The sequence below is a fragment of the Macaca mulatta genome, chromosome 16 (genome assembly GCF_049350105.2).
Source record: "Macaca mulatta isolate MMU2019108-1 chromosome 16, T2T-MMU8v2.0, whole genome shotgun sequence".
Lineage (NCBI taxonomy): Eukaryota > Metazoa > Chordata > Mammalia > Primates > Cercopithecidae > Macaca > Macaca mulatta.
Genome location: NC_133421.1, coordinates 12,555,567 through 12,570,844, shown reverse-complemented (window position 1 = coordinate 12,570,844; position 15,278 = coordinate 12,555,567).

Sequence of the window (15,278 nt, the reverse complement as noted above, 5' to 3'; positions counted from 1 at the left end):
GTTTATAAACCACCCAGTCTATGGCATTCTGTTATAGCAAACCAAATGAACTAAGACATACGGCAACACAAAAGAGGTGGTGACTTGGGAATCTGGGCTACCTGCTTATGTAATTTATACTTCCTGGACCTTCTTGAGAACCATTCCAAATATTCCATTTCCATCACAAATCACTCTCATGTTCACTTGTGGTAAACAGAATAATGGGCCCCCAAAGATGTGTACATCCTAATTTCCAGAACCTGTGGATATGTTAGGATCCATGGGAAAGGGGAAGAAAAATTGCAGAGGGAGTTATTGCTGCTGATCAGCTGACTGTAAAGTAAAGAGATTATCCTGGATTATCTGGGTAGGCCCCACGTAATCATAAAGGTTTCTAAACGTGGAAGAAGGAGACAGAAGAGGAGGTCAGAGGGAGCTGTGATTAAGGAAGAATGGTCAGAGATGCAACACTGCTGACTTTGTAGACAGAGGACAGTGTCCATGAGCTAGAGAATAGAAATGCTTCTAGAAACCGGAAAACGTAAGAAAAAAAAAAAACTCTTCCCTAGGGCCTCCAGAAGAAATGTAACCTTCCTAACTCTTGGTTTTAGATCAGTGAAACCCACATCAGACTTTTAACCTGTTTAACTGTAAGATACTAAATTGGTGTTGCTTTAATCCATGAAATTTGTGGTAATTTGTTACGGCACAGTGAAAAAACTAATACGATAATGAATTTATGACTGATAGGTCTGACAATACCCAGGTTATAATGAGCAGCTACAGCTACAGTTTAATAGTCATTTAATGTCACATGAACAGGTGTTCTGTCTCTCCTTGGTGCCCAAAGCAGGTCAGGAATGTTTTTTTTGTTTTGAAATGTAAATAGTTCTCTGCTGTAGATATCATGACCTTACTCCAGAACCCTCAGGCTCTGCACCGCCAGTCTCCTATCAGAGCTTGTCAGGCATTCCACATGGCACCTTATCTACCACGGATACTTTCAACATCATAAGATCTGCTCCATGATAGTGCCCATGTGGCAAGGCTGAATGTAACACAGTCTGAACCTTTCTTTCTCTTGGCCCCAATTAAAACAGGTAACCCTGTGAGTCACCTGATGAATGAGTCTGTGTAGTGCTCCTAAGTATAGTGTATGTTGTCTCCAGCATAAAAAACTGTGCCATCAAGTGCTGTGCTGCTCGGTGGTAGGAAGTGATAGGTGCAATAACTATTTCCTTTGGAGGGAACTATTCCGGCGTGATCCTAGAGTCGTGCTTCACAAACCTTAGCAGGCAAAGGAATCATCTGAGGAGCTTGCCAAACTCAGACTCCTCAGCATCCCCTCCAAAGACTTTGGTTCAATAGAACTGGAAGGAAGCCTGAGAATTTTCATTCCTAATGATCTCCAAAGTGTTGCCAATACTTCCAGTCCATGGATCACACACACATTGAGTAGCACAATTGAGATCACCGAGTCTCTATAATGATTACCAACGTGGCAGATCCCTTAGTCTTTATAAGATTTATATTCCACCCAGTGGTACATTTTTATTTTACTAGGGTATCTAAAGTACTATCTGCTTATCATTTCTGATTATTATGATATTATCAATATAGTGGACCGCTATGATGTTTTATAAAATTTCAAGACAAAGTCCCTTTGGACTATATTGTGTCAGAGGAAATGAGAGTTATCATAGCCGTGTGATGAGACTATGAATGTATATTTGTGGCGAATGCAAACTGCTTTTTATTCTCTTTATTGATGGATATTGAAAAAGGCATCTGTCATATCAATAGCTACACAAGAGCATAAGCCTGCATTGATCTGTTCCAGCAAAGATACAGGAACACTAAAAAAGCAGCTGCAGATGGGTCTACTGTTTGGTTAGATTCACAGTGGTTTACCACTGCTACAATCTGAATATCTGTCCCCTCCAAGACTCATGCTGAAATTTAATCATCAGTGTGGGCAATATTGAGAGGTGGGAACTTTATGAGGTGACTGGATCATGAGGGCTTGGCCTTCAATAATGGACTAATCCACTCATAGATTAATAGATTAATGGGTTATCATGGGAGGGTAACTGATGGCTTTATAAAGAGAGGAAGAGAGATCTGAACTAGCATGTTAGCACACTAAGCCCCTTTGCACGTGATACTCTACATTGTGTTTGGACTCTGTAGACAGTCCTCATGAGAAAAAAAGTTCTTACTACATAAAAATCCCTTGGCCTTGGACTTCTCAGTCTCCATAACTATAAGAAATAAATCGCTTTTCTTTATAAATTACCCAGTTTCAGGTATTCCCTTATAAACAAGAGAAAACAGGCTAAAATAAAAAAATTTGTACCTGGAGTGGGGTGCTGCTGATAATGAATGCTTGAAAATATGGAAACAGGTTTGGAACTGGGTAATAGGCAGAGGCTGGAAGAATTTGGGGGACAAGACTTTAAAAAGCCTAGATTCTTGTGAGGACTTAGAGGACAAAAACTCTAGGGGAAGCTTGGAACTCCTTGGAGTTCAGTTAAGTAGTCATGACCAGAATGCTGACAGAAATGTGAACGGTAAAGGACATTTTGACAAGGTTTTGATGAAACTGAGGTGCAAGGTATTGGAAAGACCATTTTTGTTACAAATAGGCAAAAAAAAAAAAAAAAAAAAAAAAGTTGCCTGAACTGTTCACACTCAAGGGCTTTGTGGAAGGCTGAACTTGAGAGTGATGAACTAAGGTGTTACAGAAGAAATTTTTAAGTAAATTATAGTAGGAGCTGCATGGTTGCTTTTGGCCCCTTACACTGAGATTAGGGAAAAAAGGAATAATTTAAAAAGAGAATTTATAACCAAAAAGGAAGCATAGCAGAAAGATTTGGAAAACTCTCAACCTGGTTGTGTAAAAAGTAAAAAAGCATGTTCAAGATAGGAAACCGAAGATGTGACCTGGCAACCTTTTGCTAAAGAGATCAGTACAAAAAGAAGGGATCATCAAGAAAACGAAAGACCTCAAAGACATTTCAGAGATCTTTGAGGCTGCCACCATCAGAGGCCCAGAGGCCCAAGAGGGCAGAGTAGTTTCAGGGAACAGACCCAGAATGCCTTTCATGGGCTGTTACCCAGGGCCCCTTGAAGTCTCTGCTTTCTGCATTCTAGCATAGGGCTCCTTGGCCACCGCAGCTGTGGCTCAATCAGCCCAAGGTATGGGTCAACTCCCTGCTCCAAAGGTACAAGTTGTAAACCTTGGCAGCATTCACGTGGTGCTCATTCTGCAGTCTTGCAGAAAGGAAGAGTTGTGGAGGCTTGGCAGCTTCCACCCATATTTCAAAGGATGTCACTGATGGAGGTCCAGACAGAGGTTTGTTACAGGGGTGGAGGCACAGCAGAAAGCCCCCACTAGAGCAATGTTAAGCAGAAATGTGAAGTTGGTTTTGCTGCAGAGTTCCCACTAGGTAAATGCCTACTGGTGCTGTGAGAATAAGACCACCATCAAGACCACAGAACGACAGAGCTGCCAGTGTGCAACGCTCACCTGGAAGGAAGAGCTGAGCCCAGCCAAGCCATAGAGGTAGAGTTGTCCAAGGTCTTAGTCTCCAACTCCACATCAGCATATAGCAAGTTCTAGATGTAGAGTCAAATAGTCTACTCCAGACTCTTAAGACCCAATGCCTGCTCTCTTCAGTTTTGAACTTCCTTGGTGCCTGTTACCCCTTTACCCCTTTATTCTTGCCTATTTCTTACTTTTGGAAAGGAAATGTGTGCCCTGTGCTTGTAAGCAGATCATTTGTGTTGATTTCACAGGCTCATAGATGAGATTTTGGACGCTGGATTTTTGAGTTGCTGCTGAAATGAGTTAAGATTTGGAGCTTAAACTTAATTGGGGATGGGATAAATACATTTGTATGTGAGAAAGTTGTGTATTTTGTGGGACCAGGGGCAGAATGCTACGGTTAGAATATTTGTCCCCTCCAAAACACTGTTGAAATTTAATTTTCAATGTGGTAGTATTGAGAGGAAGAACCTTCAAGAGGTGATTGGATCATTAGGATTCAGCTTTCATTAATCATCTACTTATGGATTAATGGGTTATCAAAGGAGGGGAACCGGTAGCCTTATAAGAAAAGAGATATGTGAGGTAGCATGGTAGCATGCTCAGCCCCCTCGCCATGTGAGACTCTGCCATCTTGGAATGCCGGAGAACCCCCAAGAGCAAGAAGGTTCTCACCTGACGTGGACACTTGACCTTGGACTTCTCAGCGTCTGTAACTGTGAGATATAAATTCCTTCTCTTTATAAATTACCAAATGTTAGGTATTTTATTATAAGAAGCAGAAAATGATCCATGACAACCACCATCCTATATGATCCATTTGGTTTTTGCAAGTGCCATACCAATGAATGAAATGAGATATAAAAACCATCACCTCTGCAAACTTTAAGTCTCTGAAAGTGGTCTCTAGTTTCTGCCATTTCAGTCAGGATGAGTTATTGCTTCTAATTTACCATCTTGATTGGGATAATGAGCAGTTTCAGGGGCTTCCACTTGGCCTTTTGTACTGTAATGGCTCTCACTATGCAGGTCAGGAGCCAAGGGTCTGGTGAGGGGTCTTCTAGCTGTTAGGTGCATCCAAACTAATTAAGCACTCAGAGACCATGACATTATCACAGTGTGGGTTGACAGACTCATTGGACATTTATAATATGAACGTGGGCCAAGACTTTATTTATCACCTGGCTTTCACACACCCACCCTAACCAGGGCATCATGATGGTTTTTGTTTCTCTGGTATTGGTGTCATCTCAAACTCTGGATTCAACAGCACTTGAAATATTTGGCTACTTTCATCTCTGTAGTGCATAACGTAATGCACACTGTACAGGTATTTTATTTTCTGCAGTATAGATTCTTTTGGAGAAGGATTGGGGAAATTACTACTATAAATTCATTGAGGCATTATAAGATTTTCTGCAAAAGGATCTAGCATCTCTGTCAATCACAGGATTCTGGATCTAAGAACTGTTCAGTTTGGAAAACCAGATGTGTGATTATTATATTCCACTTGGCAGCCAACACCAGCATTTTAATAATCTGCTGTTGGTCTATTTTGGTTTGATAAGCCAAGTAATACCTTTGTTGCCTCCCCAACTAGCTGTCCCTAGTGATACCATGGTCTAGTAGTCTTTGCCACAGAGCCCTGTTGTTCTAAACCTCCCACTTGCAATCCCACTGTTGGTGTTCATTAAATCATTAATGGATAATGGATAATTAAATCTACCTTGCCCCTGACGATTAAGAGCCACCACCTTGCACCTGCTATTCTGGATGGAATTCTATCATTTCCATTGATACTAGAGATCTTACTTCCATAGCAGCATCTCTAGCCATCAACTCTGGACTACAGAGGAAGCTGCCACTGAACTCGACAAGGCCAGGGTCCCCTTCACCAGCACATTTATTATTTCTTTAGTGAAGGTACTCTCCTTTGGACCTGTATTAGTCCACCTTGCGTTGCTACAAAGGAATATCTAAGTCTGGGTAATTAATAAAGAAAAGGGGTTTATTTGGCTCACAGTTCCACAGGGTGAACAAGCATGGCACCAGCATCTTCTCAGCTTCTGGTGAGGCCACAGGACACTTTCACTCACGGCGAAAGGCAAAGGGGGAGCAGGCATGTCACAGGGGAAGAGAAAGAGCAAGAGAGGAGGAGATGTCAGGCTTCTTTTTTTTTTGATGGAATCTTGTTCTTGTCTTCCAGGCTGGAGTGCTGTGGCACAATCTCGGCTCACTGCAACCTCTGCTTGCCGGGTTCAAGCAATTCTCCTGCCTCAGCCTCCTGAGTAGCTGGGATTACAGGTGCCTGCAACCACACCTGGCTAATTTTTGTATTTTTAATAGAGATGGGGTTTTGCCACGTTGGCCAGGCTGGTTTCAAACTCCTGACCTCGTGATCCTCCCGCCTCGGTTTCCCAAAGTACTGGGATTACAGGCGTGAGCCACGGCGCCCAGTCATTGATGCCAGGTTCTTTCAACAACCAGCTCTCATGTGAGCGAATAGAGTGAGAACTCACTCATTACCATGAGGACAGCACCAAGACACTCATGAGGGATTCGCCCCCATGACCCAAACACTTTGCACCAGGCCCCACCTCCAACACTGGGGATCACATTTCAACATGAGCTTTGGAGGGGCGAACACCCAAACTATATCGGAGCCCTTTTAGGGAACATAGTCAACTGGCAAGTTGTCCTGTCTTACATAAAAATCTATTTTAACATGCCTACATCTGAGCCTATTGACACTTTCCTCAAAACTGCCAGGGCAAGTCCACCATCTCTGTTTTATTTTCTGTAAAACATTACTGTTTCCAACCTTCAAGAAGAAGCCATTCCAACATATTTTGCCCAGCTTTTGGTATCCCTGCCAGGATGTTAAATCTATAGTCATTGGAGAGTACGCCTGTATAAATATGCTTTACACTACTCAGCCTTATATTTCAGCTTCTTTTGTCCGACACCTTCCAGAGCCCAGCTATATTCTCTCAGATCTATTCAGTACATTAGCCATGCCTTGCAGTTCTTTTGGAAGATAATCCCTTTCTTCTCATAGCAGGAATAACACTTCCCTGATTGAGCCATCCTTAATCTTCACCCCTATTATTTGCTTGAAACAATGAGAGAAAGCAGAGGCAGATCTTGAGATCGTGAGGACAAGTTTACTTTTTTTTTTTTTCTTTGAGACAGAGTCTCATTCTGTTGCCCAGGCTGGAGTGCAGTGGCACGATCTCGGCTCACTGCAAGCTCTGCCTCCCTGGTTCATGCCATTCTCGTGCCTCAGCCTCCTGAGTAGCTGGGACTACAGGCACCCACCACCATACCCAGCTAATTTTTTTTTTTTTGGATTTTTAGTAGAGATGGGGTTTCATGTGTTAGCCAGGGTGGTCTTGAACTCCTGACCTTGTGATCTGATCACCTCGGCCTCCCAAAGTGCTGGGATTACAGGCGTGAGCCACCGCGCCCAGCCCAAGTTTACTTTTTTAAGGCGTGTTTCTTAGGAGTCCCCTTTGCATGCTCTCCAGGCAGGCAATAATGCTGATCTCCTCTAGCAATAGGGGATATTTCTTGCATAAATTGGTTTATTGTGTATTTTAACTTTCCTCTCTCTGTATTTTTGAATAGTTTAAATTTTTCCTAAGTATATATTTTTCTATAATCAGAAGAGAATCTCTGCTCCTCTTTTCTCTCTGAAGCTTCCTGAAAACAACAAAGAGAAGGAGAAACAGAAACGAAAATTCCATATTTGGTGAAACTAAGACATATTTGAAACTTTAAACCACAATTGATGAAGGACAACTAATGCACGCAGCTAAAATTGAACAAGGGTGAGGGAAGATGCTGCAAGAGGACTCTTGTCCCTCAGGTTTTGGGAGGAAGTAGACAGAGCACAGAATATTCAGGAAGATAGTACCTTGGACTCTCACATTTTATTTTATTTTATTTTATTTTATTTTATTTTATTTTATTTTATGAATCTACTTTTTTTTTGAGACAGAGTCTCACTCTGTCACCCAGGCTGGAGTGCAATGGCGTGATCTCAGTTCACTGCAACCTTCGCCTCTGGGGTTGAAGCAATTCTCCTGCCTTAGCCTCCCAAGTAGCTGGGATGACAGGCATGTACCACCATTCCCAACTAATTTTGTATTTTTTAATAGAGATGGAGGGTTTCACCACTTTGGCCAGGCTGGTCTTGAGCTCCTGACCTCAAGGTATCCACCCACCTTGGCCTACCAAAGTCCTGGGATTATAGGCATAAGCCACCATGCCCAGCCTGGACTCTCACTTTAAAAAGGTAACTGAGGTGCACTGTAAGCTAGGGGAGTTCTCCTGAAAGATGGTACCATGAAACAGTGGGGCAGTAGGGCTACGTGTGAGATTATGTACACTTGCCGCTTTTAGCCATTATGGAGGAGAAACCAAGAGGTCGAAAGCCCACAGGAAGTATGCTACTCTGATCTGCTAGGGTAAATCCAAGACTAAAATCACTCCCACCAAAAACAGCTGTGACATGTGAAGCTTCCCTGTGACCAGGTAGATATTCTGCAAACCCATAGAAAGAGAAAATGCTGGTGTAAAAATGCTTAGAGACAGTAGAATCAAACTCCACTTTGTTCACTATCCCAAATTCATCCCATAACCCCTCACTCTCACTGTTATAATGAGCTCATCCAGGAAGCATTGCAAGGAGAGCCATAATCATGAAGAAAATAAGCAAACTAATGCGAATGGAGAGGGAGAAGAGGAAGGAAACCTAACAAAGGATACACCTCAGAAATGTTATAAAACAAAGTAAATAGAAATTATGACCAAAGTTCTTTATGATATGACAGATATAAACGTTCAACCTGAAATAAAAGCTCAAAGAAGAGATACAAGAGCACAAGAAAGAAATGACAGAAAAATAGAAGGGGACAACAAGTGTGCTGGCAAATCTCAAGAAACAAATGGAAAAGAAAAATTAAACCATTTCAGAAATGAAGATAACACCAGAGGCAGTCGGAAGAAAACTAGATAATGCAAAAACTCAGTGAGGAGTATGAAAACGGGACTCAGAAAATGGAGCAAAATTAATTTGAGGCTGAGGGCAGTGGCTCACGCCTATAATCCCAGCACTTTGGGAGGCCAAGTTAGGTGGATCACCTGAGGTCAGGAGTTCAAGACCAGCCTGGCCAACATGGCAAAAATCCATCTCTACTAAAAAAACAAAAAATACAAAATACAAAAATTAGCTGGGTGTGGTGGCAGGCACCTGTAATCCCAGTTACTTGGCAGGCTAAGGTAGGAGAATTGCTTCAACCTGGGAGGCAGAAGTTGCAGTGAGCTGAGATCGCACCCTTGCACTCCAGCCTGGGTGACAAGAGTGAAACTCCGTCTCAAACAAAAAATAATAATTTGAAAAGTATAGAGTTTAAAAGAAATAGACAAAAAAATGATAGATCAGAAAAGCTATTTGAATAAAGATGCAAAACCTCTGGTGGATCTATAGATTCCTGCCATGGAGACAAAAATACCAACAGTTAAAAGTATTCTAATTATGTTAGAGGAGTTCAAGGAAGAGCTCTGATTAAGAAAACTTAACCAGACACCCTGTGTTAGTTATCTACTGAGGCATGACAAATTACCCCAAAACTTAATGGCTTATAAAAAGAAAAACATATATTATCCTATGGTTTTGGTAAATCAGGTATCTAAATGTGGCTTAGCTGGGGCTTCTAGCTCAGTGTCTCTAGTGAGGCAGCAACCATGATGTCTGTAGCAGCTACAGTCCTATCAGGGCTTGATAGGGGAGGATCCATTTCCAAGCTCACTCATGTGGTTGTTGGCAGGATTCAATTCCTCAAGAGCTGTTGAATTCAGAGCTTCGGGTTTTTTTCTGGCTGCTGGCTGGAGGCTGTCCTCAGATCCTTGCCACATGGCACTTCCATAAAGCAGCTCACAATGTGACAGCTGGCTTCTCTCTGAGCTAGGGGTGCCAGAGAAAATACAGGATGTCCAATTATTCAAATTTCAGACAAAAAAATAACTTTTTTGTATAAGTATGTCCCAAATATTGCACAAGACATACTTATACTAAAATATTATTCATCACTTATCTGAAATGCACATTTACCTGTACATCCTGTATTTTTATTTGCTAAATCTGGCAACCCTAGTTGGGATGAGTCAGTTAGAGAGTGAGAGAGGAAGAGCAAGATGTAAGTCAGAGTTTCTGTTATCTAATACTGGAGGTGATACCCCATCATTTTTGCTGTGTCTTATTTGTTAGAAACAAATCATCAGGTATGGACCACCCCCAAGGGAAGGGGATTTCACAAAGACATGAATTCTACAACATAGAGACCATTCTGGGACACTTTAGCGGGTGGCTCATGCACAGTCATACCCTTGCAAGGAAATCATACACAAGGAGGAAATTAAAATTAGGCTTATGCTAAAACGTATCTACAGCAACATTCAAACTACAAAACTATGAAATAATGTCTACACAGGGTGGTAGCAGGGAGGTGGGGAGTAATTGAAATTCAGATATAAAGGCCATGGAAATACACATGATCCTTGGCTTATGATGGGGTTACATCCCAATAAACCTATCATAAGTTGAAAATATCCTAAATGGAAAATACATTTTAATACACTTTACCTACTGGTGTAGTTTGGATGTTTGTCCTCTCCAAGTCTCATGTTGAAATGTGATCCCCAGTGTTGGAGGTGGAGCCTAGTGGAAGGTGTTTAGGTCGTGGAGGTGGATCCTCATGAAAGGTTTGGTGCCCTCCCCATGGTAATGAGTGAATTCTTGCTCTATTAGTTACCATGAGATCTGCTTGTTTAAATAAAAATAAATTAAATAAAGCCTGGCGTCTCCTCCTCTCTCTTGTGCTCCCTGTCTCACCATGTGAAATGCCTGCCCCCGCCCTTAGCCATCCTCCATTATTGTAAGCTTCCTGAGGCCTCACCAGAAGCAGATGATAGTGCCATGCTTCTTGTACAGCCTGCAGAACTTTGAGCCAAATGAACCTCTTTTTTTAATAAATTATACAGTCTCAGGCATTCCTTTATAGCAACACAAAATAGACTGACACACATACCAAATGTCATAGCTTATCCTAGCCTACCTTAAATGTGCTCAGAACACTTACATTAGCCTACAGTTGGGCAAAATCATCTAACACAAAACCTATTTTAAAATAAAGTGTTGACTATCTCACGTAATTTATTGAATGCTGTAATAAAAGTGAAAAACAGAATGGTTATATGGGGACTTGAACTACTGTTTCTACTGAATGCATATCGCTTTCACACCATCATAAAGTCAAAAAAGCAGACCATCTGTATGTGCAAATCCTCAAGATTTCTGGGTGTAAAGCTGATATGGTTTGGCTCTGTGTCCCCACCCAAATCTCATCTGGAATTGTAATCCCCATATGTCAAGGGAGGAATCTGGTGGGAGGTGATTGGATTATGGGGGTAGTTTACCCCATGCTGTTCTTGTGATAGTGAGTTTCATGAGATCTGATGATTTTTAAAGTGACAGCTTTTCCTGGGCTCACACTTTACTTCTCTCACCTGCCACCATATAAGACGTGCCTGTTTCTCCTTCCACCATGATTGGAAGTTTCCTGAGGCCTTCCCAGCCATGCTGAACTGTGAGGCATTTTCTTTATAAATTACCCAATCTCTGGTAGTATTTTCATAGCAGTTTGAGAACAGACTACTACAAAAGGTTTTAGAGCATTTTCTAAAACAAACAATAAAAAAGAAAGAAAAGTCCAGTTCATCATGATGCAGTCACAAACGAAACCATTGATTTCATGCATCAACATACAATGCGAAACTAAAGCTAAATAGTTTTGGGAAACATAAATTTATGCTTACCTTGACAATACATAATAATGTAATTCACCAAACTCATGAATTGGGATATGGAAAGAAAGTGGGGGATCACATATGTGGGCTGACCTCCCTGTCTTTCACAACAGGATAGGGAGGGCAGTCAAAAAAGAGTATATAGAGGTGATACATAAAATAACAGAACTATAAGTATATGATTCCATTTATAAGGTTAATCCCAAGAGAAACAATGGAAAATAGTGTAACCAAATTAATCAGTGATGGAAGTATCAGGGTAGAGAGAGAGACAGAAGACAGCAGGAGTATACTGTTGTAGATGAAATGTTTGTGTCTTGCGCTCCCTAAATGCACATGTTGAAATCCAAATCCCCAAGGTGATGGTATAGAAGGCATGATCTTTGGGAGATTATATCATAAAGGTGAAGGCTTCGTGAATGGGATTAGTGTCCTTATAAAAGGGACCCCCCAAAACTCCCTGGCCCTCTTTCTACCATGTGAGGGTACATTGAAGAGTCAGCAGTCTACACTCAGAAGAGACCTCTCGCTGGCACCCAGCAGTGCTAGCACCCTGATCTCTAATTTTCAGCCTCCAGCACCGTGAGAAATAAATTTTCTGTTGTCCGTGAGTCACCCAGTCTGTGGTCATTCATAATTTCCAGCCTGAACTAAGACATATACCAAGTTTCTCATCTCGTATAAGGGGGCCATTAGACACTATTTAAAGGTGAAATTCAAGAAAATAAATGAAATAACCACAACAAGAACAAAAAGAAAGTCTTCATAACCTTTCATGGTATCAGAAGAAAAGAGTAGTTAACAAACAAAGAGAGTAAAAGTTGTTTTTTTTTTTTTTAAAGGAGCATTCAGAATAGAAGAAAATAGAAAAACAAGATGATAAGAATAAAATAAGTTGTCTCATCAATTAACTTACATCAGACCAACTCACCTTTTAAAATCTTTTATTCCCTTAAATATCTGCAGGCTGTACCAAAAATCAAAACCGGAGGGAGACATCTAAAACAAAATAACCTGAAGAACTGAAAATCAAGCGGTGGTCAATGATTCAGCAAACAAAAGTAAACAAGAAAAGCGAAAAATCATTATGTTGGACAAGGAAGCGTTCTTTAAAATAATAAAGGATATAGTTTATAACATAATAAACATTCCCCATGAGTTACTACACATTAAGTAAAAATAAATCAGTGTTTGGTTAATAAAATTTACCCTTCAGGGGCTGGGCTTGTTGGCTCAAGCCTGTAATCCCAGTACTTTGGGAGGCCGAGGTGGGTGGATCACGATGTCACAAGATGGAGACCAGCCTGGCCAACATGGTGAAACCCCGTCTCTACTAAAAATACAAACATTAGCTGGGCGTGGGGGCACGTGCCTATAGTACCAGCTACTCAGGAGGCCGAGGCAGGAGAATCGCTTGAACCCAGAAGCAGAGGTTGCGGTGAGCCAAGATCGCGCCACTGCACTCCAGCCTTGTGACAGAGCAAGACTCCATCTCAAAAAAAAAAAAAAAAAAAAAAAATTACCCTTCAGGAGAAACAGAAACTCATTCCCAATTGAAGATTCAAATACATCTTTCTTAGGGCTTGATATATGAGATAGAATGACACCATGTAGTCCCAAGCCACACAACAAAACAAGTCTCACATAATATATAAGAATATATCAGAGTAAAAGAAATAAAAAGTCTTTTCAAGGATTTTTGGAACATTTCAAAGTAGAAATAACATAGAGCATGTTTTCTGAACACAAAGCATTAAAAGTATGAAATAACAATGATGTGAACAACAGCAACAACAAAAATGCTGCGCTGTCTGGAAATTTTTTAACTTTCTCTTGATTCTTTTGCCAAAGAGAGGAACAAAACCAAAATTGCAAAGTATCAAGAAAATAAGAAAAATTTAGAAACAATACATTGATTTTGTCCAGTTAAAACAATGTCCGTTTCTTGGAAGACACACATCTCTTACAACACTACTTAATGGCTTTTCCAATGCTTTTTAGATGAGGTCAAAACTCTGCAAAGCCTTTCACATCCCATATGCGTGGCAGGCAGCCTCTAAGATGCCCCCCTCCATGACCTTACCTCCCGGTGTTTACATCCTTGTGTTATGTCCTCTTACAGAACGTGGGCTGGACTTAGTGACTCCCTTCTAACAAACAGAATAAGGCAAAAATGATGGATGTCACTTCCGAGATTAGGTTTTTAAAAAAGCATATTCTCTTTCTCTCTTTTTTCTCTCTTTCTCTCTCCTTCCCTCTTCTTCCCTATATTCCCTCCTGGAGTTCCCCACTGAAAAAAGCCAGATGCCATATTGTGAGTAACCCAACATCAGGAAAACAGTGTCTCTGGCCAACGACCAGTAAGAACCCGAAGCCTGCTAAAGCCGTGTGAGTTTGGATGTGGATTCTCCGCTAGCCAAACCCTGAGATGACTATAGCTCCAGCCAACCCCTTGATTCAGCCTGGTAGGAGTTCCTGAGTCAGAGGCACCCAGATAAGCCAGGCTTAGATTCTTGACCCATAGGAACAATGAGATAATGAATCTTTGTTGTTTTAAGCCACTAAATTTTGCAGCAGTTTGTGATGCAGCAATAGATAATTAATACATCATGCTTCTCTCTCGCCATCTTGGGTCACTCTCCCTGTATTCACTTGGTCTGAGACACCACCTGGATGCAGCCTGTGAACAAACAAACAAACAGATCTGTTACTCAATATGGTCATCAAAGGGGAAGAGTAAAGGGCTCATATGAACAATGTTATCTCTTTAAATATTTTTAAATCAATAAATTCTCCCTTTTAAAATTCTTATAGTGATGCCCCAATCAAAAGAATAGTTCAATGAAGGAATATGGGATTCCCCATTTTTTCTTTTTCTACATGGAGTCTCGCTCTATCACCAGGCTGGAGTGCAGTGGTACGATCTTGGCTCACTGCAACCTCTGCCTCCTGGGTTCAAGTGATTCTCCTGCCTCAGCCTCCTGAGTAGGTGGGATTACAGGCGTGTGCCACAACACTCGGCTAATTTTTGTATTTTTGGTAGAGACTGAGTTTCACCATGTTGGTCAAGCTGGCCTCGAACTCCTAACCTTGTGATCCGCCTTCCTTGGCCTTGTAAAGTGCTGGGATTACAGGTATGAGTCACCACACCCGGCCGATTCTTTTAAATATTTATTGGAAACCACATTTGTACACTTGATGCTGTTTTTTTTCTATGCATATTAAGGTCTCATTTGTCTCACTTCCCCTATGGAGATTAGGAATGTGTCACGGTTTGTACCACGCACACTTGGCAAAGCTGAAACTATATTTCCCAGTGTCCTCCTAACCTGTGCGATTCCACATTGGAGTTGGACAAAAGAGACATTTTCAAGAGGTTGGGAGGACAGAACGGAAGCATGACTTGTGAAGGCCACCAAGGCTCCAGTTTTTTCTTGCTCTCTTCCCTCTGCATCCAGCTCTTCTCCCCGACTCCTGAGCCTGTGGACCAACAACAGCCTTGAGTTCATCAGCAAATGCTTGGAGGGAGGCCCCTAGAGCAGAAGCTACAGAGGCAGCTTCCCACGGAACTCCACTTGAGCTGTCCCTTTGCCGCCCCACCTTGGTCCCTGGATGTGTTTGGGTTCTCATATTCAATGGATGGTGAGCCCTTCTTTGGTTCTCATTCCCTCCCTCCCGGACCTTTACTTTGTCAATTCCCTACAATTGTGCAAGGTCAAATTCCTCTCCCGTAATTCACCATAGTTCTGCTTACCAGCTGAAACCCTGACCGATACAGAAGAACTTGTCATACGAACAAAATCTATACCATCAAGCACTGTATGTGCCCAGGAAAAGCAAGCCACCCATGCTCCATGAGGCATAACTGCAGGAAACGAAG